The 25,322-nt window shown below is 36.0% G+C and overlaps 1 protein-coding gene across 2 annotated transcripts in view; it reads right to left on the bottom strand.

The window, feature by feature from the left end:
- Positions 1-25,322, bottom strand: part of PRKD3 (protein kinase D3) — an 86,176-nt gene that overhangs the window by 44,951 nt on the left and 15,903 nt on the right. The gene's annotated exons all lie outside the window — the stretch shown is intronic.

The following is a 25,322-nucleotide window of genomic DNA, read 5'->3' as shown; positions in this document are numbered from 1 at the left end:
ACCCTGAGAGATCAGCATTCTTTCCTGTCCTCTAGAACCGAGCTTCCTCTCTAGCTACTAGCCACATGCAGTTATTTTAATTAAAATTAAATAAAATTAAAAGTTCAGTTCCTCAGTCACTCTAGCTACATTACATGTGCTCAATCACCACCTTGGCTGCTGGCTTGGCTACCATTTTGGAATGTGCAGATATAGAACACTTTCACCATCACAGGAAACTCTACTGAATAGTGCTGGTAGAAGGTTAGCAATTCCCAAACTATAGTCACAAAAGTATCAATTCCAACATTTTTGACAATGCACCTACAGCCTCCAGCATTTACCTAATACTTTCCTCTTTAAAAACCTTTGGCCAGAGCAGGAGACTTGCAGATCTGTTCATATATACCCTACGTATATTATTTCAAGGCTTCTACAGTTTGTGACTACAGAGCTGACACTTTGGGGACTGGCATACCAAGGACTAAAAATATGAAGGTATGAGCTCTAAAAGTTTTTATAGTTAATAAAGTTATGTAAGAGAAACTTGTAAGTCTTTGCCTCACAAAATAACTGGTTTTTTTTTTGTTTTAAAAAAATTTTTTTTTTCAACGTTTATTTATTTTTTTTGGGACAGAGAGAGACAGAGCATGAACGGGGGAAGGGCAGAGAGAGAGGGAGACACAGAATCGGAAACAGGCTCCAGGCTCTGAGCCATCAGCCCAGAGCCTGACGCGGGGCTCGAACTCACGGACCGCGAGATCGTGACCTGGCTGAAGTCGGACGCTTAACCGACTGCGCCACCCAGGCGCCCCACAAAATAACTGTTTAATTTCTAAATCAAAATCAAGACCATCTTCTAAAATATCAGTGCCTTGGGAAATGCTGCTCAAAGTATTTCAAATTAGTTTATCTCAGGATTGTACACTCTCGTTGACTTATTTTGGCTCCTCACAGAGTATCCTTTGATGGACTATATAGTATGTCACTGGCCTGCACTGAATGGTCTGATATGTATGTCATACTAAACCATAAATGTATCTATTGCAGGGATGTTGCTGAGGATACGGACCTACTTCATATGGTAGCCCTTCTTTGTGAGGACTCATTTAGAATATGAACAATTTGATCTTGTAACTAATCATGTTTACTTTGCCCACTGGAAAAAGCAAAGTCAAATATGTAGTTCACTTCCAGCGTGAGTCTAGGATCTTAGGCATGTGTTTTAGGTGGAGATACCTTCTCCTTATCTTCTGAATTTAATTTTCCCATTAAAAATTCTTGTATATTTCTCTAAAAAGGTCTAAATTTTATTGGAAAATACTAAATTAAAAAAATTTAAAATAATGACTTAATTAGAAATTTGAGTTGATTTGAATTTTTTTAAGCCTGAGTAAATAATGAAAAAGTACAGAAATATTCAGAATCTTTATATTAGTTCTCCTTTCAATTATCTGAGTTACCAATAATACTTCCAAAACTTTATAATATGCTTTAAACATATACCTAACAGTACATAATTTTCAACTGAAAATATAAAAGTAGGGGTGCCTGGGTGGCTCAGTTTGTTGAGTGCCCTACTTCAGCTCAGGTCATGATCTCACGGTTGGTGGGTTCAAGCCCCGCATCAGGCTCTCTGCTGTCAGCACAGAGCCCACTTTGGATCCTCTGTTCCCCACTCCCCTTCTCAAAATAAACAAACTTAAAAGAAAAGAAAAGTACAGAATCAAAAATGGAGTTTTATTTAATATTAAAACTTGAAATTAAAATGTTATGAAGTATCATCAAATTAGAAAATCTCCATAAATTAGCTGCAACAATTCTTAAGTATTAACAAAAAAGATTCCACTTTCCATCCTTATAAAAATATCTAACAAAATATTTGTATGAATAAAATTCCTTTTAAAAATTCACATTTCTGCATGTCTTCTATGTGCAAGGCATTGGCCCCATGGTTTCTAAAGGTAAGACAGCCCCTCCCCTCCCAGAAACTTACAATCTAGTAGGAAGATGGAAATAAAACAAATATATAACCTGATAATGGAAATGACAAAAACAAAAAATAAATAAAATTCTAGAAGAGGGAATAAAAAACTTTAACTGGGAAGGTGGAATGTCACTTTAACAGTGATATTTGAAGAGAATCATAAAAAGAAAAGCAGGGTTTCTATGGGCAGAAAGTGAAAGTGAAAGTACAAGGGTCATAGCTGAGAAAATACAAGGTAAATGGGACAAAGTAAGTGGACCTCTATGACTGAAGCATGAGGGGACGGCTGTGCAGAAAGAGGGCAAAAATGCACACAGGAGCTCAAAGGGGGCTATCCTTAAAGAAACTCGGGAGTCAACAGAATGGGGTTCAGGCTTTGCCACCTACTAACTATAGAACCTTAGATAAGCTACTTAACCTCCCTATGCTCACCTTCTTGTCTATAAATTTGGAATAAAAAGGGTACTGGCTTTATAGGATTCTTGTTAAAATTAAATTACTTGATGTTATAAAATAGTACCATGATCAGTAAATGCTAGGGGCTCATATCCCATACGTTAGGGGGTGGGGAGGAGAGAGAAAGAATACCAGAACAAGGCAGTGACATGATCAAATCTGTATCTTAAAAAGAAACAGGATGAGACCAGAGCAAGCTCCGAAAGAAGGCTGAAGCCATTGGTCAGGAAAGAGGCATCAGGGTCTGGACTACTCAGTAAGAAGACGGAAAGCAAGACAAGAAAGAACACTTCTAAAATCTATCTTTGGCAAATTACAGGGATCATTAGCATTGTTTTGACCAGCCCAGAAGTCCCAATAACTAAAGAGCTAAATAAACACATTAATGACAGAAGAAAAACGTTTAAAAATGTGTGGCTGAGAAAAAAAAAATGTGTATAAAATAATCTTCTTAATAAACACATGACCTAGTGAATCCATACTGGCATTAAGAAACTGAAGAGCAAATAAAAAAAATGATAGGGAGTATTAAGAATATTTACTTGAAATAAGCATTTGTGTACCAGGTTGGAAAGCCCTCAATGATAAAGAATGAAGTAATTTTCTGGACTAGCAAATGTTTACATACTTTCTTCATCTATATGTTTGAGAAATTACAGAGTTCCAAGAGAGGAAAGTGTATTAAATAGCTTGTAAAAAATAGATTTCTGCTATTCACCAATTATGACTTATAGGTGTGTTTCGTGGAATATTTAAGAATCATCTGAAAGTGAAGAGTCAGCACAAAATGAAGTAACAGAAAGTAGGGCCTGAAAAAAAGCAAGAGAATATTAAATACTGACCATCAGAGAAACAATGTACCCAAGCTTTAAAAACATTTTGAAGTCTTAAGGCATGTGTACACTAAAGATAAACATCTAAAAAGAAGAAACAGGGAAATAAACCATGAACACACAGTTTAAAAGATCTAAAAAAGATTATACTGAGAAAATGCCCCCATAAAAACCCCAAAACCAAATGATTTGAATATACAGGTATTGACTATTCATCATTTTTAAAAATTCAGAAATAAGATTTTTTTTAATGTTTATTTTTAGAGAGAGAGAGAGAGAGAGAGAGAGAGAGAGAGAGAGTGTGTGTGTGTGTGTGTGTGTGTGTGTGTGTGTGTGAGAATGAGTGAGCAGGGGCAGTGCAGAGAGAGGGAGAGAGAGAATCAGGCTCCACGCGTCAGTGCATAGCCCAACATGGGGCTCAATCCCACCGTGAGATCATAACCTGAACCAAAATCAAGAGTCAGAGGCTTAACCAACTGAGCCACCCAGGCGCCCCCAGAAATAAGATTTTCAAGCAAGAGTTAATTCTTAAGCCATGTCTCAATTCTAACCATACACTAGAATCACCGGTGGACCTTAAAATGAAATATGCTAAGGCTCTCTTCCCAAGTTTATGGTTAAGTTCTGTGGAATGAGTCATGGACATCTGAATTTCAAGTTTACTTTTACATTATTCAATACATTTGTTATGTATACTCTTTTTAAAAAACAGGTTTTTTTTTAAATTTTTTTTTTAACATTTATTTATTTTTGAGACAGAGAGAGAGACAGAGCATGAATGGGGGAGGGTCAGAGAGAGAAGGAGACATAGAATCTGAAACAGGCTCCAGGCTCTGAGCTGTCAGCACAGAGCCCAATGTGGGGCTCGAGCTCATGGACCATGAGATCATGACCTGAGCCACAGTCAGACGCTCAACCGACTGAGCCACCCAGGCGCCTCAAAACAGATTTTGTTTTTAAGAACAGTTTTAGTTACAGAAAAACTGGGATAATACATAGAGATCTCATATACCCCACACCTAGTTTCCCCTATTATCAACATCTTATATTAGTATGGTACATTAATTACAACTTAATGAACTAATATTGATACATTCTCATTAACTAAAGTCCATACTTTATTCAAGTTTCCTGAGTTTTTACTCAATTTCCTTTTTATGTCCCAGGATCCTACACAGGATACCACATTATCTTTCACTGTGATGTCTTCTTAGGCCACTTTTGGCTGTGACAATGCTTTCTCAGACTTTGCTGTATTGTGTGAGGATGCCACCATTAAAATATATCTGATGTTTTTCTCATAATTAAAATGGAATTATGAGTTTTGGGGAAGAAGACCACAAAGGTAAAGTGCCATTCTCCTCACATCATATCAAGTGTACCTACTACCAACATGATTTATTGCTACTGATGTAGACCTTGATTATCTGGCTAAGGTAGTATTTGTCAAGTTTCTTCACTGCAAAGCTATTTCCTCTGAACCCCTAATACTGTGCTCTTTGGAAGGAAGTCGCCGTGTGCAGTCCACCCTTAAGGAATGGCAAGTTACATTCCTTCTCCTTGAAGGCAGAGTATCTATATAAATTATTGGGAGTTCTTCTGCATGTGAGATTTATCTATTTTCGCCCATTTATTTATTCATCTAATCATTTTTAAACACACACACGCACGGCCTCACAGATATTTACTAATACTCTGGGATACAATATACACTCTTTAAAAATAGAATTTTATTTATTTTTTAATAGGCAATTTTTTCACATGGTTCAAAATTTTTACAGTACAGAAGAGTAGAGTGCAAAATCTGTGCCTGAGTTTCCAGTTATCCCTGCCATAGCCAACACTGTTGCCAGTTTTCCCTAGCATCCTTCTGAAGATATTTTATGCATAAAATGTTCTTATTCTTTTTTAAATTTATTTTTGAGAGAGAGTGCATGGCACGCATGTAGGAGAGGGGCAGAAGAAAGAGGGAGGCAGAGGATCCAAAGCAGGCTCTGCACTGACAGCAGAGGGCCCGATGTGGGGCTCCAGCTCACGAACCACTAAATCATGACATGAGCCAAAGTTGGACACTTAACCAACTGAGCCACCCAGCCATCCCTCTTCCCTTTTTCTTTCCTTCTTTCTCTCCTTTCTTCCTTTCTTTCCTATTCTATTTTTTAATTTATTTTTACAATTGCATAGTTTTATTTTACCAGTTTCCCACTGATGGGATATGGATCAAGGAATAAAACTAAGCCCAAACTGCTGAGTTCAAATCCTGATCATTTCACTTACTATTTAACTGTGGCTAACTAACTTAACCTCATTTTCTCTATCTGTAAAATAGTACCCACTTCATAAGGCTGTCATCAGAATTAATGAATGAATACACATAAAAAGTTAGAACTCCTGATCCATTTTGGGCACTCTATAAATCTTAGCTACTGTTTCAAATCTTTTTTTTAAGTTTATTTATTTTGAGAGAGAGTGTGTGTGGGTGCATGTGCACACACGAGCAGGGGAGGGGCAGAGAGCTAGGGAGAGAAAGAATCCCAAGTAGGCTACACACTCAGAGTGGAGCCCAATGTGGGGCTCAAAACCACCAACTGTGAGATCATGACCTGAGCTAAAATCAAGAGTCAGAGGTTTAACCGACAGCCACCCAGGTGTCCCTCAAATCCTTTATTACAAACAACACCCAATATATAATCTTACATACTTACTTTTTCTACTTTTTGAGTATATGATTAGGACTACTTCCTAAAAGTAGATTTGCTAGGTCTAAGAACATCCACATTTGACATTTTTAGATATTGCCAAAATTCTCTTTATAGAGGTCATACCAAGTTATATTTCCGTAAGTAATAAACTGAGTGCTTGTTTTTTCCACATTCTAGTTTATAGTGTTGTATTAGCTTAGGCCGCATAACAAAATATAGACTGAGTAGCTTAAACAACACAAACTTATTTTCTCAAATTGCTGGGAGCTAGAGTCCTGAGACCAGGGTACTAGCATGGTCAAGTTCTAGTGAGAGGCCTCTTTCTGACTTGTAGACAGCAGCTTTCTTCGCTAAGTGCTCAGATGAGCTCTCCTTCCAAAATGCACATGGGGAGAGAGAGAGACAAACCTCTTTCTCTCTTCCTCTTCTTATAAAGCCACCAATCCTATCGAACTACAACCCTATGACTTCATTTAACTTTAATTACTTCCTAAAAATCCTATCTCCAAAGTCACACTAGGTGAAGGTTAGGGCTTCAACATATGGATGTAGGGGGTTGGGGTGGAGAGACACAATTTAATCCTTAGCAAATCTGTTAATATTAGGTAAAACATGGTATTTCAGTATAGTTTTAATTATGAGAAGTTGAACATTTTAAATGTTTGCTTATTTTTGAGAGAGAGTGCATGCACATGAGCAAGAGGGGGCAGAGAGAGAAGAAGACATAGGATCTGAAGCAGGCTCTTCACTCTTAGGACACAGAGAGCTCCCCACTGTTGATGTGGGGCCTTGATGCAGGGCCGGAACTCATGGAACCATGAGATCACAACCTGAACTGAAATCAGGTGCTTAAATGACTGAGCTACTCAGGCGCCCCAAGAAGTTGAACATTTTTTTTACATGTTTAAGGGACATCTGTATTTCCTTTTCTCTACACTGGTTATTCATATTCTTTACCCATTTCTAATGGATTGACAGATCTTTAAAACTCCAAATCCAACCATTCTTCAAAATGCATCTCATTATGTGGGAAATACTTAATAAGTCCTGGACAACATATCAAACACACACACACAAAGCACCCTGTTTATTTAACAGTATATATGTTGAATTTCTCAAATGATCTGATGCAATAAAACATCCTATACAGAAAAAGGGAGCTTTACCAAAGCAACAGCGTGTTTACCTAAGCCAGACTCCAGCAGAATAAAGAACAAAAGAGAACTTTTTTTCCCTTTCAAAGTTGTATAATTTTAAGAGGAAGAAATATTCTAGCAAACTAATGAAAATCAGTTCTTGACTATATTTATGAATCCACTGTTTTTATTGGGCTTTCTCTTTATCATCCAGAATGCAAGTCTTAGCTAATAAAATGGTATAATGCTTTCTAAGCATTCTACTTTCATAGGGAAGAAAGCAATTTTGCAACAAGATTAAAAGAGCAGCAGAGGTGGTAACACGCTTAGTAACTGTCAGTTATTGTCAAGGGCTATTGCATATCCTAAACTAAGGTTCTCAATCAGGGCAGTTTTTTCCCCCAGAAAGTATGTGGTGATGTCTTGAGACACTTGGGTTGTTACAACGTGATGTACTGGCATCAAGGGGGTAGAGACCAGGGGTGTGGCTAAACATCCTCTGAGGCACAGGACGCTTCAGAGAACAAAGAATTATCCATCCTGAAATGTTGATAGTGCTGAAACTGAGAAACCCTGCTCTGGGCAACAAAGGGGTCAAGAATATTGAGAGACTGGAAAATGTGGAAGGAAGTTAACAAAGTTCTGAAAACTAGACATGCCCATATTTCCTTCCCTAGCCTACCTCAGCCTTGATTAAGAGAAGAAAAGAGGAAATGAAAGAAACAGCAAAAGAGCTAGCAAGGTAGCGCAAAATAGGCCTTTAATTTGACTTCATTCCAAGTTGCCCAGGCATTTCTACACTTGCTTTCTACAGATTGTGCCAAATGAAGTCTTTTTCCAGTCCATATGGGAGAGTAATGGAATTTCATTGTAAGTGAAATTCTCACCCCTTATGCACTGCTCTCTTTGCCCACTTCACATTTTGTACATCTTTACTTTTGCAGTAAAGACAACTTCAATAATAAAAAACAGATCTTATCTTTCGATAGCCATTTTATGGAAGCTACTTTTGATAGTATTAATTTGTTTGTAATTAAAAGTTCCCTTGCTTCCGATTCTGTGTCTCCCTCTCTCTCTGCCCCTCCCCCGTTCATGCTCTGTCTCTCTCTGTCTCAAAAATAAAATAAACGTTAATTAAAAAAAAATAAATAAAAAAGTTCCCAATACTTGCAAATAAAACTCCTTCAAGCAATACTATAACTTGAGAGATATTTAATGTGAACAGTTTAAAGTTCATGTCATAAAATTCATGTCATGTCATAAAATTCTATCAGTAAAATGTTAGATGAGGTAGAAGTTTTCAAGTTTTTAATTCTACTTGGTCAAATACAATTTTTACACGTTAACAAGCTTCAGAATTTAAAATTATCTGAACAAAAATTTATTACTGTACACCTTTTTAAAGGACTATGGTGTTTTCTAGGTGCAAAGGGAAACCACTGGAGTGTTTCAATGGACATCTAATTTTAATAAAAACAGTTTACATGGAAACATAATGAGTAAAATGCAATCATCTTAATTAGAATAGATAACTATACACACACACACACACACACACACCCATGTAACTACCACCCAGCTCAAGATATAGAACATTCTCAGTGCCACAGGTTTATCTGTATTCACTTAATTTGAGAAGCTGAATACTAAGGTAATTTTAAAGTCTGATGTCAAGTAAATCATAGAAAGTCTAATAATAAACCAGGTCATAGTAAATAAGCTCCACAAGGGCAAGGGCATTCTCTTTTCATGCTCCCTACTGGACATCCAGTACCTAGAACTTGGTATTTAACTTACTGGAAAAAAAAAAAAACCTGTTGATTACAGAGCAAAGGTAACGAGTTTCACACTAATATAATTCCCAGAAACAAATATACTATTTAACATCATTTTTAGGGAAAGTATGTAGTTGAAGAGAAGAATTTCAAAGACTATTTCTTTTATTCATGTATTTTGTTTATTTATTTATTTTTGAGATAGAGAGTACAAGCAGCGAAGGGGCAGAGAGAAAGGGAGGGAGAATCCCAAGCAGGCTCTGCACTGTCAGCACAGAGCCCAATGCGGGGTTTGAACTCACAAACCCTGACATCATGACCTGAGCCAACATCAAGAGTAGGACACTTAATTGACTGAGCCACCCAGGGGCTCCCAATGACTATTTTTATATACAGATAGTAGGCACTAGGGTCTAGATGAGTCAATGAGAAAATTATTCAATGTTTACTCTGAATTTATTCTTAAAAATTTTTTTTTAAATGTGTATTTGTTTTTAAGAGAGAGAGAGTGCACTCCAGCTGGGAGAAGCAGAAAGAGAAGGAAAGAGAATCTGAAGCAGGCTCCAGGCTCTGAGCTGTCAGCACAGTGACCAACACAGGGCTTGAACTCACAAACCCCAAGATCATGACCTGAGCACAAGTCAGACGCTTAACCGATTGAGCCACCCAGGTGCCCGTACTCTGAACTTATTCTTCACTTTCATTATTAATCTCCAACCCAGGATTTTCTGGATATGACATAGTAGAGGAGCTGCTCCATTTAACACCATTTCTCTTTGACACAAAACAGAGTGATCTTTTTCCATTACCTTTTTTCCTTGTTTTGCTATTAGTTCTGATTATCTTTCATTCAAACTTCCTGGAACTTTCTAGTCTATCCAACATCTTAACCTGAATATCCAGAAGAATTAAAAAAAAAAAAATCTTTCTTCCGGTTTGAGCCTCCAGATTAGTAATGGTTGCCTGGCACTATTTTGCCAAGACAAAAATGCAGGCTAGATGTCACCTAGCCACTGCAACACAGCTGTAGTAGAAAGAATAGAGCAGGAAAAAAAAAAAACAAACAAACAAAAAACACAAAACAAAAAAAAAACCAACACATAATGACAACCGGTTTCCAGAAGACAAAAGATACAGCTGGGGTTTTCGCTCTACTTTGGCAGGACCTGAAAATTATACCTAATCCATGTCTGCAGAAACAATGTATTCAGTTGGCAAGTAGACCAAAATCACTCCTAAACTAGGATACATAACCAAAGACTCTTTAGGTCTAGTGTCATGTAAATGGTCAAAACTAAAAACAAATGTTTTAAATCAGCTAAAAGCAGAGTCTGCTCTAGTAAGATTCATTTCAATTTCAGTAAACACCATCACAGCTTAAAATGAATTGCTGTTGGCCAATTTCCTTTCCTACTCCTATTACATCTATTATATTCATTCAACAAATTAACACAATAGCAGTAGCATCACAGTGCTATTTTCTAAGCTTCTTGGCAATATGAAATCAAGAAGGTGGGGAACTAACACTGAGAGTAGTTACTATGCACCAGGCATCATGTAAAGCACTCATCATAGGCTACCTCATTTAATTTCCTCAAAACTCCTAAAACGAGTAATCCCAGTCCTCTAATAAACACTTAATCTCTATTTTTTATAGTTTGTCATTGCTAAATACTAAAATCAAAAAGCATAAGTAAAGCAATGTCAGTGTATTGAAAGAATGCTATACATGCTTTGGTATTTACTAAAAATTTAAGAACACTACAGTATCGATGATCTTCCCAGATCAGAGAAATTTTAAAACTGAGTATTACTATTTTGAGGGTACTAATTATATGCCAGACACTGAATTAAGGGCTTTACATTTATCACCATAACTTTTTAATGAAGGTAGGAATCATGATCCCCATTTTGCAGATCAAGATCTGAAGGGGCACCTGGGTGGCTCAGTTGGGTTAAGTGTTTAACTCTTGATTTCAGCTCAGATCAAGATCTCACAGTTCATAGGATCGAGCCCCGTGTTGGGCTCTGTGCTGACAGTGTGAAGCCTGCTTAAGGTTCTCTCTCTCCCTTTCTCTCTGCCCTTCCCTCCCCCAAAATAAAACACACACACACACACACACACACACACACACACACACACACACACACAAATCTGAAGTAACTGACCCGAAAAAAGTCTATAATCATAAAGCAAGAAAGTGAAAGAATTCAAAATCTCCAACTGAGTCTGTCTCTTTGGCTTTAGAACAGGGCTACCTCTTTCTTGGATTATTTTTTTAAACATATGCCAATAACAAAAAATAACAGTACAGGTTTAAACACTAATGTAATTTTGACATTGAGAATCCATGCACAATCACTGTAAGATGGGCAAAGCTTTTGACCTGTTCCCTCTGTTTTGATTTGCTCATTCATTGTAATTTGACTCTTTGATAGTGACCTCCTAGCAGAGGTCCGGTTTCTGCTTGGCTCAACCCCAACTCTACCTCCTGGTCAGATCTGTCTGCCTTCTCAGTTCTCCTGATAGCCACTCTCACTAGCCCTCTGAGTTTCACCAGTTTAAGAATTCTCTTCAGTGGATAAACTCCTAGAGGGCAGAGATACTGTCTGTTGCTAAGTCTGCTTTATAAGCTACTATGTAGATAGAGGAATCTAATGTGTAAGTCTAAAAATTTACATTCATTCCTGAAACTAATATAAATTGCATGTCAACTAGATTTCAATAAAAATTAAGATTTACATTGTATAATTATTTCCATGCTCACAACAGAAACTGTATACTATACTTAAACACACCCAAGCCAAACTAGAAATCCTACCTGAGAGCTCTCAAGCTACAATTCACTCCAAGATATTCATATTCACTACTTATTCAATTTTTTTAATGTTTGTTTATTTTTGAGACAGAGTGTGAGTGGGGGAGGGGCAGAGAAAGAGGGGGACAGAGGATCTGAAGCAGGCTCAGTGCTGATAGCAGAGAGCCTGATTCGGGGCTCAAATACAGGAACCGTGAGATCATGACCTGAGCTGAAGTCCTAGGCTCAACAGACTGTGCCACCCAGTCACCCCTAATATAACCCTACAATAGTAACAGAAGTTTTTTTTATTTCTCCAAAGTTCAGAAATTCTATTTCTACATAGTTTAACTCAGGGTTTTTCAACTTCAGCACTACTAGCATTTGGGGCCAGATAATTCTTTGCTGTGGGGGGCTTCCTGGCACATCAGAGTAACATCCCTGCCCTCTACCCTTCAGATGCCAGTAGCACTCCCTCTCTCCCCATTAGTGACAACCAAAAAAAGTCTCCAGATATTGCTAAAGGTTGTCAGGGATCAAAATCACTGGTTTAATTTAATCTTATACATTAAAATTAGATATTGGAACTATAATATCTGCCAATTAAGTAGTGCTAATCTACATTCTTACATTAAAATTAGATATTGGAGCTATAATATCTGCTATTTAAATCGTGCTAATCTACATTCTTACAAGGAAAAAGGAAAAAGTTCACTGATGTCCTCAGAGTGAATAACTTTGAGAATTTCAAGTATTTCAAGAAGCTGGCCTTTTGCACAATCCCAGGAAGAAAGAGTTCTTTGAACTAAATATCTGAAAATCTAAACTAGTCAGAGCAGATTGGACCCAACTAAGGAACTGATACATGAAATGGATCAGAAAAGAATATTGGTGCTTATCTGCTTATTTCTTAGAGGAACTACCACTATAGATTATCTACAGTATTGTTTTCAGCAGTAAAAGTACAGTGTGTCCTTTAAAAAATGTCTACTGAGACTAAGGCATTTGCAGGGACAGAAAGGTGAATAAAACAGAACCAATCTCAATGTAATATAAATGTTGGACGCATTTCAAATCTTCAAGGAAAGGAAGCTGAATTTTTGGCTTATGTTAAAGACAACAACAACAACAAAAGAAACTCCACCCACTCCACCCTCTGGATGTGTCATGAAATTGGACTGAATTCAAAGAGTGACCACTTTCGGTCACATCCAAGTTTTAAGCAAAGCTCAACTATAAATGATCTGTAGATATTTTCTTGGAAACAAACAAACAAAAACTTTGGTGTATATGTATTATCTGTGTTAGTTACAATTCAATCCCATTTCTAATTATAAGCCTGAAATCATTGATTGTTCTCTATTTCTATGAAGTTTTACCACACCCTCATCTATACTGGAAATACCAATTTCATTTTTCCCGGTTGAACAACATAACTAACCTGTATTTATTACTACATTTTGAACATTTCCCCGCATGCCTGTTTACTAATTTAAAATTTTTGTGAAGTTTATTTTTGTATCATTTGACTAAATATTTATTTATTTATTTAAAAAAAATTTTTTTTTCAACGTTTTTATTTATTTTTGGGACAGAGAGAGACAGAGCATGAACGGGGGAGGGGCAGAGAGAGAGGGAGACACAGAATCGGAAACAGGCTCCAGGCTCTGAGCCATCAGCCCAGAGCCTGACGCGGGGCTCGAACTCACGGACCGCGAGATCGTGACCTGGCTGAAGTCGGACGCTTAACCGCCACCGCCACCCAGGCGCCCCTTGACTAAATATTTAGAGGTCAGTGTTTTTCTTGCCAATACATGAACTCTTTGCAGAATAAAGATATTAACCTATAGAATACTTGTGTAGTATTTACCCAATCTTATTTTTGTTTATATTGTTTTAACATATGTAAATACTTTAATTTTCAACTCAAATCTATAAATCGTTCTTTAAAAAAAATTTTTTTTAAATGTTTTTATTTTTGAGACAGAGAGAGACAGAGCGTGAGCAGGGGAGGGGCAGAGAGAGAGGGAGACACAGAATCCGAAGCAGGCTCCAGGCTCTGAGCTGTCAGCACAGAGCCTGATGCATAAATGGTTCTTTTTCCTTGTGTTTCCTTTTCCTGATCTGAAAGTGAGATATCTGTAAGTATGATGAATATTCAATTCCATTTTATTCTAATTTTCCTTTGATTTGAATCTCATACTTAACCTTTAATTCCTCTGAAATTTATCCTGGTACCAGATATTAAGTGCCAGGTCTATGTTAATGCCCCTTTCACTGCTTAACTTGTTTTCTAAACACTTTTTTTGAGAGAGAGAGAAAGTGCATGCAAGCATGAGCAGGGGAGGGGATCTGAGAGAGGAAGAGAGAATCTTAAGCAGGCTCTCTATGCCCAGCACAGAACCCAACCCAGCAAGGAGTCTGACAAGGAGCTCAGTCTCACAACCATGAGATCATGACCTAAGCCAAAATCAATAGTTGGATGCTTAACTGAGCCAACTAGGCATCTCTTCTAAACTCCATTTCTGAAAAATGATTCTCCTTTATTCCTCATTTCCTTAGCCACATAAAAATACTGTGGTTCTATTACTGTTTAAGTAGTATATAGTTTCCATTACTGTAGCTTTTTTTTCTCTCTTTCTCTTATTTTTCAGACTTTTAACTTAATGCTTTTGATTACTTTTTATCCTAAATAAACTTTAGAAAAATACTGTCATGGTAAAAAGAATCCCAATAAAATCTTGAATGGAAAATTTAATTTAATTCGGGAAGTAGAAATTATATATGATTGGTCTTCCTTTTTCCGGAATATGAGTATACATTTATTTCACAAAGTCTTTTATTAACTATTTCACAAAATTTTTAAATTTTATTTATATTTGGATTCATCCATTCCTAAGACAGTTATCAATAAATACTTTGATCATTTTTTTTCCTAATGGAGATAGTATTCTTGGTTAGTTTCCATGTCCTTTTTTAATTTTTTTTAACATTTATTCATTTTTGAGAGACAGAGAGGGCATGTGAGTGGGGGAGGGGCAGAGAGAAGGAGACACAGAATCGGAAGCAAGTCTCCAGGCTCCAAGCTGTCAGCACAAAGCCCACCACAGGGTTCAAACAAACCGAAACATGAGATCATGACCTGAGCTGAAGTCGGATGCTTAACTGACTGAACCACCCCACATGTCCTTCTTTTGATATCAAAAGTTTCAATTAACTATCCCTATGCCTTTAAAGTAGCTCTATAGGCTCCTTCTGCCAGTTTTATTCTTGGGAATGTGCATACTGTACAGGAATATCCTAATTCCATTATATTAGATACAACAGTCTAAGGGTATAGAAACACCGACAGGCATGTTTACTCACTGCTCAATAATAGTAATTAAGTACTTAAATCTGTTGAACTCACAATTATTATTCTGAAGTCACATCTGTAATCACCATTAATCTAAAGAATCACAGAACTACTTCATCCCCTGAGGAATATAGTACAATATTCTAAGACAAAAACACAGGTTTTCAGGAGCTAAAGAATGCACGTGAAATAGACACTAACAGCCCAAGAATAGGTGATTAAATAAACCATAGGTGATATACCATTAACCTCCAATTTTCTGTACCTTTAAAAGGAGCATTTGCAGAGTGAACAGAAAATTGTGAATAATTTACCTATACAGATTAAGAAAACTCAGTTGCCTTCTACACAGCAGAAAATAGTTTATGACCCGTGTATATTCTGTAAAGCACAAAAGCAAAACATAAACTCAACTACTAGTAGTTTTCACTCATTTCTGGATCACTACTAATTTCCAATAAACTCACAGAAAAGTGTTCCCAAAGTATGTGTGACTAAAGTTTTTTCACTTTAGAAACCACTAAGATCAGATTAATAAATAATATTATTGACGAACTAACAATGAGATTGCTATGCTAGGTGCGGGGCTGTTTTATAAATGTACCATTTAGTGTACATACACACACACAAAGCCATGAAATGAGCACTTTTAAACCTCATTTTTTAGATAAGAAACCAAGGTTACACAACTAGTAAGTGCTAGAGATAAAACCCAAATTTGACCTCAAAGCTCCTATTTAAAAAAAGTTTATTTTTGAGAGAGAGACAGAGTGCAATCGGGGGAAGAGCAGAGACAGAGGGAGACACAGAATCCAAAGCAGGCTCCAGGCTCCGAGCTATCAGCCTGACGCGGGGCTCAATCTCACGAACTGCGAGATCATGACCTGAGCCGACGCTGGACGCTTAACCGACTGAGCCACCCAGGTGCCTGCCCCTCGAAGCTCGTATTTTTTTTAACAACCATACTATACTGTTTCATATGAATTTATTTTGTTTATTCAACCAAAAAATATTTGTTGAACATCTATTGTGGACACAATGTCTGACCTTACAGAGCTTATGATTTTTACATTCAAGTAAAAGAACAATCACAACCAATACAACAAAACTTTAAATATAAGTTGTCCAGGAGTAAAGAGCATAGCACATGGTAATTAAATGGATATACAAAAAATGTTATGTTTTACTATTCTCATAATCTCCATAAAAGGCAACTGATGGTTTAATGTACTATAAGAAAAATGATAGGGGGGATTGTAAAGGGATTACCATGAACAGAACAGAAATCACCATGAATTTCTTAAATAATTAGGTCTAACTCACCTAAAATTTAGAGCACAAGGAAGCACAATCATACAGATTTATTCATTTAACCATGAAAAAAAAAAAAAGGTCCACATTACATAAATACACAGGTTTCTGACTACTGAGGATGTTAAAGGCATCTTGCTTTATCCATGCCACAAGCTATCAAAGTAGTAGCAGGGAACTGTACCAGCTGCTAAGGTTTATTTCCCCAGGCGAAGGGCTATAGTTGGTGATAATACAAGCAAAAAGTAAGCTTAAAACAAGTTTTCATAACTCCTGAATGACATGGTAGTTCTTCCTTGAGTCATTTACCATTTTGTACTTTCACCTCAGGTCTTACCATGATCTAAAGTAATTTTACATTCACTCAACTTCTCTTTTCCCAAAGCATAAATCACTGGGGCAGGAAATTTATCTTTCATCTTGGTAACTCCACAGTCTCTAGCACAGTGACTGAACAGAGTAAGTGCACCACAAATATTTGTTCAATTGCATGAAGCCGTAACAGATAACGGCACCTAGGTAAGGGGTCACTGTATTACACTATTTAGCTCTCTGCAAACTGCCAAGTAAAAGAAATGAAATCACTAGTACTTATTCTTCTATCTAAAATTTTCAACTATCATATTAACCTACAATCAGATGCAGACCTCACTGAATTTTTTAATTTGCATGCAAGATTCAAAAAATATATAATTTTATTTTATATAATGGTAAACTCATAACAAAATATACAATTTAAGTATTTGGAAAAAATCTCTTCAGATTATATACTTATCTGGCCCTTTAAGTTTATTGATTTTCATTATACTTGAGGTTCTCAACTCTGGATACTTCTTAGAACCACAGACAGAGCTCTTAGACTCTCCACGCCCAGAGAGCCTGACTCAACTGGTCTGGGAAAGGGTCTGTTAAGTTTCCTGGTTGTTCTCAGGGGCAGCCAGAATTGAAAATCACTGTTACAAAGTTGCATAAAACCTTGAAACCACATACATGGAGTTTGTAAACATTTAAGAATCTTGATCTTTCACAACACGTGGCCTGTGATAAAAGATTTTTAGAAGTGTAGCCACTTTTTCATATACATATGACAAAACAAAGCTTGAAAATTTTGCTCCTAATTAAAAATTTAAAAAGCTGGTTATCAGAAAATGCTCACTGTCAGAGTAATCAAAGTATCTTGTGGGGGCTTTTAAAAGTAGATTGTATATAAGATTTTATAGGTTAAAAAAATAGGCACACACGTTGAAATAAAGTACATTTATCAAAGTACACGTATTAGAGCTTGTTCATTTGATTGAATGAATCAAGATAAGTAAATTGGTTACAACAATTTACTATCTTACCAAAAATTACTGAATGGTGGAAAACTTTAACAAGGAGCTTGGTTCACACTTCTTCAATCTATTTCCAACAGTAGGCTGGGAATGAAAAATGTTTTAAAATAATGCATTCATTCAGATGTGGTCATGGCACAACCCAGAAGTAATTCAAATACAGCTTTCCCATTACACTGTATATTTCAAGTGAAAGCCTGTATTAGAAAGAACATAAGGAGGAAAGCAAACAAGAACATGTTCAGGAAAATTTGTAACGGTAGTAAAAATGGGACACAGGAAAAGATTCAAGGAAGCTTTAATGAATACAAAAATTCTCCCAAGTTGAGGAAACTATAACCTTCAACAAACTCCAGCAACAAAAACAGAAAGAAAACCACAACAAGGCATATCATATTCAAATTGCTGAAAACCAAGAAGAGAAAAACTATAAATGAAGCAGAGAAAAGAAGATATTGCATACACTTTGGATCTAACACAAAGTAATACAGATGCTAAATACGTGATAAAATATAAAAGGTCATTTTTCTCGCTTTTAATTTTTTTAAAACATAGTTAACTGTTAAAAGCAAGAATAACAATGTGTTGGGGGATCAGTAGCAACAGTTGATCCTCATCATTCACAGATTCTGTATCTATGAACTTGCTAAAATTTATTTGTAACCAAAAATCAATATTTTGTGCTTTTGTAGTCATTTGCAGACATGGACAGAAGACAAAAAAATCTGTCACTGTGCACGTTCCCAACTGAAGTCAAACAAGGTGATGTTCTGACTTCTTGTCTCAACTATCATAGTACAAAAACGCATGTCCTTTTCATGGGCTATTTATTTAGTGTCATGTGTTCTGAATTTGGGGGTTTCAATGGTGATTTTTCTATTTAAAATAACCCCCAAGCATCATGCTGAAGTGCCATTCAATGTTCCTAAGAGCAAGTAGCCTATGATATGCCTTATGGAGAAAATACATGTGTTAGATAAGCTTCATTCAGGCATGAGTTACAGTACTGTTGGCCATGAGAGCAATACCAACGTATCAACAATATATATTAAGTACGGTGTCTTTAAATGTCTTTTAAGTACATGCATAAATGTCTTTAAATGTCTTTTAAGTACGTGCATAAAACAAGGTTACGTATTTACTAGTTAACAAAAGTTTTCTGACGAGATGCTCACAGAAATCTAACCCTGTATTTCCCCTAGGAGCAGTTGTTCAGCATTCACTAAGTCAATTTTTGAGGTCATTTTATAGAACATAACTATCACAAATAATGAGAATCAACTGTCTACAGAAATAAAATGTATGACAACAGTAGTACAAGTGACAACAGAAAGAAAATAGAAATATACTATTCTAAGGTATATATTACATCATACGCAGAGTAGTACGATACTGTTTGAAGACATCTCTGATGAGTTAAAGATGCACATAAACTAGAGGAAGGGTTGGCAAAAATTTTCTGTAGAAAGCAGATACTAATATTTTAGGCTTGGTATACCACATGGTCTCCGTCAGAGCTACTTAATTTTGCTACTGTAGCATACAAGCAGCCACAGGCAAGATACAAATGAATGAACCTGCTATGTCCCAATAAAACTCTACTCACAAAAAGAGGAGGTAGGTCAGATTTGGCCCACAGATGTAGTCTACTGACCCTGGCACTAGAGCAACTGCCGAAAAAACTTTTTGAAGGGTATAGGAGAGATAAAAAGGGATTACAGAAAATACTCAATTCCAAAGAAGAGAGAAAATGACCCAAGACCAGAAGGGACAAACAGAAAACAGTATGTTTAAATGCATCTATACTAAACATCATATTAAATATAAATGGCCTAAACCTTTAAAAAGCAGAGTTGTCACACTGAATTCAAAAAGAATGACCCGGGGCGCCTGGGTGGCGCAGTCGGTTAAGCGTCCGACTTCAGCCAGGTCACGATCTCACGGTCTGTGAGTTCGAGCCCCGCGTCAGGCTCTGGGCTGATGGCTCGGAGCCTGGAGCCTGTTTCCGATTCTGTGTCTCCCTCTCTCTCTGCCCCTCCCCCGTTCATGCTCTGTCTCTCTCTGTCCCAAAAATAAATAAAAAAAGTTGAAGAAAAAAAAAATTTTTAATTCAAAAAGAATGACCCAAGCATATGTAGTCTACCAAAAAAACCCCATTTCACATATGAGAGGTTATAAGCAAAAACATAAATGTGGTAAAAACATACCACAATGCAAACAATAATTTTTTAGAAAAAGTAGGAATGGTTATATTAATATCACACAAAGATGACTTCAGAACAAAGTACATTACCAAAAATAAAGAAAAGTTACACTGAAAAATAAATCAATATGTCAAAGGCTGTAAAAATCCTAAATGTGTCTGTAAATAATAGTCTCAAAAATAAAACAAAAATTAATTGAAACTGAAAGGACTAATAGGCAAATCTAAAATTACAAAGATTTCAATACTCCTTTTTCAATAAATAATAGAACAAATAAAAAGAAATCCATAAAGATACAGAAAACACTATCAACCAACTTGGTTAACTTTTATAGAAAACTCCACTTAAAAAAAAAAAAAAAACTTGCATATGTAACATTCAGAATGTAGTGTAAGACAGAATCTTACACTATAAAAAACAAAACAAAACCCTCAAATTAAACAAATTGAAATTAAAGTATATTCTTGGACCAAAATTGAAATAAAACTAGAAATCAATATAACAGAAAAATATCTGGAAAACTTTCAAATGCTTCCAAATTAAACAATCCTTGGACTGCAGATGAAATCACAAAAGTAATTAGGAAATAATTTAAACAAAATGTAGATGAAAATACAACATATCAAAGTCTGTGGCATACAGCTAAAGTAGTGATTAGAGGAAAACTTACAGAGCTAGACACATATCAGAAAAGACAAGACTCAAATCAATGATCCGACATTCCACCTTAAGAAACTGAAAAAATAAAGTTATGCATAAAGAAGATAGAAAAAAAGAAAATTAAAAACATAGAAAACAGACAGTAAAGAAAATCACTTTAAAGGATAATAAAACAACATAAAGCACAATTTTTGGCGATAGATTTGCCAACTTAGATGAAATGAAAATTTTCCTTTAAAGACACAAAATAAAAACTGCACTCACGAAGAAATAAATAACCTGAACAGCTCTATGTTCATTAAAGAAATAGAAAGTGATTTAAAAATGTACTCATAAAAAAATTCCAGTCACAGTGGGCTTCATTGGTGAATTCTATCAAATATTTAAGGAAGAAATAATATCAATTTTATACAAACTTATTCAGAAGACAGGAAGAAAATACCTCCAAACTCATTTTGTAAGGCCAACATTACCTTGATACCAAAACCACACAAATAGAAGGAAAAAATATAGGCCAATACATTTCCCATTATCTTAGAAAAATATTAAGAAAACAGAGATATATTGAATCAAGGAACGCATAAAAAGGAATATATGATGCCCAGGAATGCAAGGGTGGTAACATTCAAAGTATAAGCCACACCAAAAACCATAAAATACCTAGGAATAAATCTAACCAAAGAAGTGAAAAATCTATACACTGAAAACTATAGAAAGCTGATGAAAGAAATTGAAGAAGACACAAAGAAATGGAAAAAGAGTCCATGCTCCTGGATAGGAAGAACAAATATTGTTAAAATGTCAATACTACCCAAAGCAACCTACATAGTCAACGCGATCCCTATCAAAGTAACACCAGCATTCTTCACAGAGCTAGAACAAATAATCCTAAAATGTGTATGGAACCAGAAAAGACCCCGAATAGCCAAAGTGATCTTGAAAAAGAAAACCAAAGCAGGAAGCATCACAATCCCAGACTTCAAGCTATACTACAAAGCTGTAATCATCAAGACAGTATGGTACTGGCACAAAAACAGACACTCAGATCAATGGAACAGAATAGAGAACCCAGACATGGACCCACAAACGTATGGGTAACTAATCTTTGACAAAGCAGGAAAGAATATCCAATGGAATCAAGACAGTCTCTTCAGCAAGTGGTGCTGGGAAAACCGGACAGCGACATGCAGAAGAATGAACATGGACCACTTTCTTACACCATACACAAAAATAAACTCAAAGTGGATGAAAGACCTCAATGTAAGACAGGAAGCCATCAAGATCCTGGAGGAGAAAGCAGGCAAAAACCTCTCTGATCTTGCCCGCAGCAACTTCTTACTCAACACGTCTCCAGAGGCAAGGGAAACAAAAGCAAAAATGAACTACTGGGACCTCATCAAAATAAAATGCTTCTGCACAGCGAAGGAAACAGTCAGCAAAACTGAAAGGCAACCAACAGAATGGAAGAAGATATTTGCAAATGACATATCGGACAAAGGGCTAGTATCCAAAATCTACAAAGAACTTATCAAACTCAACACCCAAGAAACAAATAATCCAGTGAAGAAATGGGCAAAAGACATGAATAGACGCTTCTCCAAAGAAGACATCCTGGTGGCCAACCAACACATGAAAAAATGCTCAACATCACTCATCATCTGGGAAATACAAATCAAAACCACAATGAGATACCACCTGTCAGAATAGCTAACATTAACAACTCAGGCAACAACAGATGTTGGCAAGGATGCAGAGAAAGAGGATCTCTTCTGCATTGTTGGTGAGAATGCAAGCCGGTGCAGCCACTCTGGAAAACAGTAAGGAGGTTTCTCAAAAAACTAAAAATAGAACTACCCTACGATCCAGCAATTGCACTACTAGGCATATATCCAAGGGACACAGATGTGCTGTTGCGAAGGGACACCAGCACCCCCATGTTTATAGCAGCGCTATCAACAATAGCCAAAGTATGGAAAGAGCCCAAATGCCCATCGATGGATGAATGGATAAAGAAAATGTGGTATATATATATATATACCATGGAGTATTACTTGGCAATCAAAAAGAATGAAATCTTGCCATTTACAACTATGTGGATGGAACTGGAGGGTATTATGCTAAGTGAAATTAGTCAATCAGAGAAAGATAAAAATCATATGACTTCACTCATATGAGGACTTTGAGACAAAACCAATGAACATAAGGGAAGGGAAACAAAAATAATATAAAAACAGGGAGGGGGACAAAATAAAAGAGACTCATAAATATGGAGAAAAACAGGGTTACTGGAGGGGTTGTGGGAGGGGGGATGGGCTAAATGGGTAAGGAGCACTAAGGAATCTACTGAAATCATTGCTTCACTATATACTAACTAATTTGGATGTAAATTTTAAAAAATATAAAATAAAGTTGGGGCGCTTGGGTGGCTCAGTCAGTTGACTGTCCAACTTCGGCCCAGGTCATGATCTCACAGTCTGTCGGTTCGAGCCCCACGTTGGGCTCTGTGCTGACAGCTCAGGGCCTGGGGCCTACTTCCGATTCTGTGTCTCCCTCTCTTTCTCTGCCCCTCCCCTGCTCATGCTCTGTCTCTCTCTCTCTGTCAAAAATAAACATTAAAAAAAAATTTTTTTAATAAAAAAGTTAGAAAAATAAATAAAAATAAATAAATAAAAATAAAAAATAAAGGAATGGAAAAAAAAGTATAAGCCAACATACTTCATCATATTAACAGACTAAAAGATAAAAATACATAGACACAGAAAAAGTATATAATTTACAATCATTCAAGATAGTAAATCTCAGTCTACTATGTATAGACAGGAATTTCCTCAACTTGATGAAGAACATCTAAAAAATTACATCAAATTTAATGGTCAAAGACCAAATGCTTTTCCTTTTAAGACTGATAACAAGGTACAAATGTCCATTCTTATCACTTCTATGCAATATAGTACAATACAGGCTTAGCCTCCATTACAAAACAAGAAAAAGAAATATTGGCAGACAAGGCATATAACTATCTTTATTTACAAAAGACAAGATCATCTATGTACAGAACTGTACAGAATTTTTTAAAGTTACTAGAAGTGATAAATGAGTTTAGCAAGGTTGCAGGACACAATAACATTGTACAAAAATCATAGTGTTTCTATATAATAAAATGAAAAATCAGATTTTTTAGAACCCCATTTATAATTGTATCAAAAATATGAAACACAGACAACAAATGATGTACATAATTTCAATAGACATTTTTGGTAGAAATTGTCAAACTGATTTTATTACAATGGAAATGCAAAGGATACAGATTGGTAAAAATCATTTTGAAAAAGAAGAACAAGGTTGGAGGACTTAATGCACCTGATTTCATGTCTTTATAAAACTGAATTCAAGACAATGTGAAATTAGTTTAAGGGTACACATGTAGGTCAATAAAGCAAAACAATGTTCAGAAATAGACCAAAACATATGTGGTCAACTGATTTACGATAAAGGTACTAAAGTAATTCAATGAAGGAAGAAGTCTTTTCAAAAAATGGTCCTGGAAAAATTTGATGTCTGATGCAAAGAAATGAAGCTCAACCTTTATTTCACACCATATACAAATTTTTGTTTTGAAATGGATTGTAATGAGTTAAACAGTGTTCTTCCAAAAGATGCGAAGTCCTAACCCCAGTAACTGGGAATGTAATCTTTGGAAATAGGGTTTTTATACACAGATGATCAAGTTAGGATGAGGTCATTAAGCTGAGCCCTAATCCCATATGACTGTATCCTTATAAAAAGGTGACATTTATAAACACAAATATTTATAGAAGACAATATGAAGACACGAGAATACCATCTACAAACCAAAGAATGCCTGAGACCGTTAGAAGCTGAAAGAGAGGCATGAAACAGATTCTTGTAGCCCTCAGAAGGAACAAACCCTACTGATACCTTAATTATAGACAGCCAGCCTCAAGAACTGTCAGAAAAATTTCTGTTAAGTCATGAAGCTGTGGTAGCCCCAAGAACTAACATACATATCATAAACATAAAGGAAAAACTAAAACTATGAAACTTCCCAAAGAAAACATGGGACAAAAAAAATCTGTTATCTTCATTTAGGCAAATACGTGTTAGATATGAAACAAAAACACTATCTACAAAGGAAAAAATTAATTGTACTTCATCAAAATTAGAAATTTTGGCTCTCCAGATGATACTGTTAAGAGAATGAAAAGAGTATATATAGTGTATTATAATGAAAAGTATACAAACTAATTTAGATCAGACAAAATAGACTTTAAGCCAAAGACCGTAAAGAGACAACGATCATTATATAATGATAAAGCAGTCAACCCTTCAAGTGGATATAATATTTGTAAACATTTATGCACCAAACATAGAGGCACCTAAATACATAAAATCTATAAAGTTAATATTAATGGACCCAAAAGAAGAAATAGACAGCTATGCAATAATAACCAGGGACTTTAATACCCTACTTTCAACATTGGACAGATCATCCAGACAGAAAATCAAAAGGGAGCACTGGAATTAAACTACACATTAGATCAGACACTTAACAGGCATTTACAGAACATTCCATCTAAAAGCAGCAGAATACATATTCTTCTCAAGCAAACATGGAACATTCTCTAGGACAGATCATGTTAGACCACCATGAAGCCTGCTTAAAATTCTCTTTCTCTCCCTCTGCCCCCTTCCACACTTGTGCGATCTAAATAATTAAACAAATAGTGCTGGTAGAACTGGGACAGACACATGCAAAAGAATGAAACTGAAC

Source organism: Felis catus, chromosome A3, assembly GCF_018350175.1.
Source record: "Felis catus isolate Fca126 chromosome A3, F.catus_Fca126_mat1.0, whole genome shotgun sequence".
NCBI classification, from domain to species: Eukaryota; Metazoa; Chordata; class Mammalia; order Carnivora; family Felidae; genus Felis; species Felis catus.
Note: the sequence above shows the minus strand (reverse complement) of the source record. Positions and strands in the feature narration are given on the sequence as shown.